Raw genomic sequence first — 5,897 nt, 5'->3', positions numbered from 1 at the left:
GTAAGGAAAAAACAATCCAAGACTACAATATTTCTGTTAATTAAATTAACTGATTTAAATTAAAACTTTGACAATAGAAAAAGAAACCTGATGCTTCTCTAAAGCAATTTTTCACTTATTTAATTTAAATGTAATCTAATATTTTTTTTTTGTATATGTATATAATTTTTCATAAAATTATGTTACTTATTTCTGTATGATTTGTCAAAATACTCCCTGTTTATTTCTTTGAATTAAATTTTACTACGATACAGGTAATTATATTTAATATTAAATCAAAGGGTCATTAATTACTGCATGTTATGTACAGTACTCAAAAAATCAATAAAATGAATCAACCTGAATAACTTTGATACAATGATCAGATTTTTATGTACTAGAACTCTGCCTTAATGGTTCGAGGGGATAGCCTCAAATATGCTTATTTAGTGCAGGCAATATAAGTTACAAAATCAGACATAAATATGTATATATATATTTTTTTAATAAACATACCTTTTGGATTTCTGACCCTCAAAATATATGGAGGAGATGCGATCTAAGAAATATGCTCCTAATAGGTCAATAAAATGGTCAGTAGAGCAGTCCAAAGTTTGAACCCCTTAATATTAATTTTACTTTTTTTCATGGTTTGCCATATCTCAAGAATTTTTTAGGTGAATGGAAAAATTTTTGCATGGATAAATTCTTTTATCCAAAGATAAAGCCATGGAAAAGATAATTTTTAGTAACTATTTATTATTTTTTTTTAATAATAGTTGAAACAATTTAGTATTGTAAGGGATATACATTTTTACATCTTTTTAAAGAATGTAATTTTACAAGGCGAAACACAAAATTTGAACGAAATCGGTTGAATCATTCCTGAGAAATCAAATTTCATTGAACTCATTTTTAAAAGTTGATTTCTCAGAAACTTTTCAACCAATTTCATTCAAATTTTGTTTTTTGCCTAATAAAACTAAATTTTTTAAAAAGATGTAAAAATCTTACAATTCAAAATTTTTTTAGGCTAATTTAAAATGAAAAATTATAAGTAATTATTAAAATTATTCTCATGAAATAATCTTTAGAGAAAAGAATTTTTTAATTGTTGGCAAAAAAATTTAAATTCGTTTAAAAAAATTTCAAGCTGTGGTGAAATATGCAAATAAAATTAACATTATGAGGTTCAAACTTAGGGCCACTCTTCTGACCAAACAATTGGGACCGTATTTCACAGATTGCAGCTACAATCTATATTTTGAGGATCAGAAATCTGATTCCTTTTTAAAAAAAAAAAGGTATGTTTATTCAGAGAAAGGGCGTTTTTGTGTCTGATTCCATAACTTAAAATATTGTCTGCCATAATTAGTTAGCATATTTAGGCCCTCGAAATATCAAAATTGAGTTCTAGTCTATGAAAATCCAATAATCAAAACAAAAGTTATTTAGGGTGGTTTTTTTGTGTGCATTGCACATTAAAATAATTACAATAATAAATACATTAATAATTATTTTCATTAATTATGTTTCTTTTAAAGGTAAAAGAAGTAATATAATTTACTTTGATAATTTATTTAATTTGTTAAAGTATTTGTTTCAGAAATTTAAGAGCAAATTTTTTGACAAGCATAATGAGACATACTTGTAACTTTATGCAATTCAAAGAAACTTAAGTAATAATTTCAACATTTTTTTTAACTAACCTTGGTTAGACTTTTATTTCAAAGAAAATCTAATTTTGTGCCTTAATGATAAACATTGTTAAAGTAATACATTTTCATTTGAAATGCTCTTTTGAGAATTGTAACATATTTGAACCAGTCAATAAAAAGGCAATGCTGAGGCTGTTTCGTACAATTTATTTAATAAAACTCAAAAGTGTTGGTCATAATTATTTAGGCAATTATCCCAGTGTGACAAGAGTTACATACTACTATGTTCATTAAAAAAGAACTATGTTGCTGTTAAAATCAGTGGTGTAGGCAGTCCTTGATTTCAGCATCTGTTTTAAACTGTAGTCCCCACAGCACTTTTTTCCATTCAACACTGATGTGGAACTAACATGGAAACAGATGTGGACTATTCTATTAGTGGCATGGAACTTACCATTTGGAGAAATGTCTTACTTACCTTTACATGAACTGTACCATAGCAAACCCTCCACTTTTGCAAAAAAAGGCCATCTACTGCAACACGATTTTTTTTTTTAAATTGGCTCATCCGCTTTCACAAATATGCTGTTCTCGGACAAACTTCCATGCTCTACTCAATAGATTATCCCCAAGTAGTATGTGTATTTGATACTACTTATCCCAATCCTGCACCCTTAACAGGGATACAAAGCATTCTGTGTATTTGTTCCATTCAGCAATAGATTTTAGGACTTTGTATACTGTCCATGGTTATTGTCTTTGTTCTGAATCCTTGACAGGGATACAAGGCATTTTATATATTCCTTCTATTCATCAATATATTTTAGGACTTCCTATACCCTCCACTATCAAAAGGCATAACACCTGTTGCTCTTTAGAGGTCTACGTTATGCGCCACTTCAGAAACAAAATCAATGGACTGAAAGATGCTTAGTCATCGTTTTTTTCATTGCTTGCAAAACAACTACCATCATCTAGCGAGTTCAAAGTGCTTTATTCCTCTCTCTCACTCAAGCAACTGCAATTCAAGTCTGCTGCTTTTTTTTAATGCCATAGTTGTGGTTTAATAGGTTCTGACCTGTTATCTACTGACTGTAATTATTATTTTTTGCAAAAATAAATACTAAAATTTTCCTTCACTATATGTGATTTTTCTTAATTTTGCTATTTTTGTTCTACATTATAACAAACTTGTTTCTTATTGTGCTATTCAATCTTTTATTGTTACTGAGCATATGTTTCATAAAATCTATTTTTCAGAAGGAAAAAAAAAGCAGAAATAATGGTGTTTTTTCCCCCTTGCACCCTTGGCAAAACTAGTGGATATGTTTACTTTGATGAAAATCTATTTTATTACATATAACATATATATATATTTCAAATTGATTATATTATGCTTTATTTATATCTTATTTAAAAATTTATGAAGCAAAGTTTAAAAATATGTAAAAATTTTTAATAATTGTGGTATGTTGTATTGAAATTGACAATAAAATATTTTTTTTTAAAAAAAGCATTCTTTAATGATAAATTTGAACTTAATTGATTTAACAAAAATCAAAATTATGTCAGTACCAGATGAGTGTTGTGTATGAATTGAAAATTTATTGTTTCTAGCAATGTATTCTAAGTCTAAAGAAAATGTAAATTTTAAGGCCCTAAATTTCACGTTTAAATTTTTTTGAAGTTGTTTATTATTTATAAAATATATTGCTTAAGAAAAATGTTCATCTTAAAAAAAGTTAGTATCCTTTTAGAAATAATAAATATAAAGTTTTAGAGGTTAAATGTTCTCCTTTTAGCTGGGTGCCAGGAACGGTTGCCCCCTTCGCCTGCGGACAAGTTTCGGACAGATTTCTTTTTTCTTATAGAGATATTAAATGCAGATTTTGAATTACAGTTATTTTTAAATGATTCATATTTAATTTTATTAATGGTGATTTTGTTGTTAATACTTTTTTTCTTTTAGACTTAAAAAGTTGCAGGTCTTTCTAGTTCCATCTAAAAAACCTATTGTAAGACAATCTGTTTTTTCATATTTTTATTCTCCTCAAGAAGCTAAAAAAGCAGTTACATTTCTATGTTTTTAATTAACTGTTTAATTAAAAAAGTCAATGACTATTTATAGGAAAAATGCAAACATGGGATCAATATTTGTTCTTTTTTAATTTTATAAAGTTTATTACATGGTAACTAAAATGAGAAACTTTCTTTTAATCTTGTTTACAAATTTTTTACCACTGTTTTATTTTTATTGTCTCATAGTAAAGTCTTCATAACTTGAATGATTTTTTTTTTCTTTGTCATATTTTGGTACATCATTTTTGAACTATCTTGCTGTCATACTTAGTGACTAAATAATCTTAGTTCATGCCACTACCTTTTTGTTATCTTTTTTGCCATACTATGATGCATTTTTATATTAAATTTAATTCACTATTTTTTGAGTTGCCCACATAAACGTGATTTTTCTTAAGTTTTAGATGTAAAATACATCTAAAGCTTACACAATAAATTTAAAAGAAAAGAAACACTTTCAATGACAAAAACAATAAAATTTATAAGCATTTTTTTTATTTAGGTTTATTTTTTTATTTATTTGTTTACTTTTAAGAAAAAAATTTAATGTGTGTGATTTCTGTTAATTTTTTCTTTTAAGGCTTTGCGAAAAATAAAGTTTGTATTATTATATTTGTGAACTTCCATGCTTCCTGCTATATGTGCCGATCTCTAAAACCTTTAACTTCTGATAATAATAAAAAATAATAGGCGCACTATTTTTACTCCTCCAGAATTGTTTGAAAATGTATTAAATATCAGAAAATAATCGTGAACGTCAAAAATTTTGGATGCTCTTATTATGTTAAATTCAATTAATTAATCCTGGGGACCGAGGGTGTGCGGTATTGGTCCTCGTTAAACTGTGCTACCGTAAAGTGCTCGACTTCGCTCGCAGGCCGTCGGGCTACCGAAGCGGGGGTGCCATCCCCTCCTCAGAGGATCAAAATTGTGATGGCATGTCTTCGGATCATCCTCCGGGATGTTTCCCAGACCGTCGCCAATAGCCCATTATGCAGCTCTAGTGCGACGTAAATTAACAACAATTAATCCTGAGGTTACGGTCTGGACCACCTAGAGAATCGATCGAATTCGTTTAATGATTCCTGAGATTCGCCCATATATTAAAATATTTCAGAAAATCGTTTATACAATTAAATATATCACGTGAAAATAAAAATGTCAGTCGTATTATATATTAATAAGGTTTATTGAGTAATTTTTAACTCTCCATGCGAGTTTTCACCTGCAGACAACGAAGACATAAATATATAATAATTTATTTTGATTTCTAATTAATTATCTTAAATTCTATAAAAAAAACGGTTAACAGGGTGCTTAGCCAAATTATTCAACAAAAAATAAGCACTCAAAAAATATTTTTAAGCACTTTAAAAACTATTATAATTAGACAGGGTTGGAAAGTTTTTGACAATTTACGGTTTTATCTTGTTTTAATCGTCATGTCAAAAAAGAAAAAAAAAACCTTTTGGCATTGTTTTTGATAATTGTCAAAAATCATGTAAAACGAATGTTATTTTCATACGCTACGGACTGACAATACGCCGAAATAGATTGGGGTTGATTTAATTGTGAATACGTTAAATGTGAGCTGTGTCTCTTTGCATAATTCGAAGCGAAAATCCACATAATAGGAAAAATATCATTTTGAAAAAGGGAAAATTAAGCACTTTTTAAAAACACCAAAAGAAAAAATCCCTTTAAGGGCTTTTAAAAATCGAAAATAAGCACTTTTTAAAAACGCTACGCACCCTAGTTAATAATAATCGAAATTAGTTTTTTTTTTTTTTTTTATAACCCTGTGCTTTTGCCTCTGAAAAGAATATTGGAGCAGAGAATTAAGTGGGTCGTTAAAGATTCGCTTTCTATAAAGTTTGTCGCTAAAATAAATATTTAGAAACACCTGGTTTAGGAATCATACTTAAACGTTGTTAGAAACTATATCTTTCACAAAAAAGAAGAGAATCGGAAACAAACATTAAAAAAAGAAAGGACATTCTCGGGGTCGTGGAACCCGTATTAATCTAAATAAAATGAGGGAATGTCATATAATTTATTTATATATTGTGTTTTTTTATAATTATTTGAATTAATATAGCTTTCCAAAAAAATAAATTTTAATACTTAATGAAGTGTGTTGAGCATTTTAGAAATGTCCTCTACTCCAGAATGTAATAAAAG

This window comes from Parasteatoda tepidariorum, chromosome 2 (genome assembly GCF_982258835.1).
Source record: "Parasteatoda tepidariorum strain Cologne lab strain chromosome 2, Ptep-v5.0, whole genome shotgun sequence".
NCBI classification, from domain to species: Eukaryota; Metazoa; Arthropoda; class Arachnida; order Araneae; family Theridiidae; genus Parasteatoda; species Parasteatoda tepidariorum.
Note: the sequence above shows the minus strand (reverse complement) of the source record.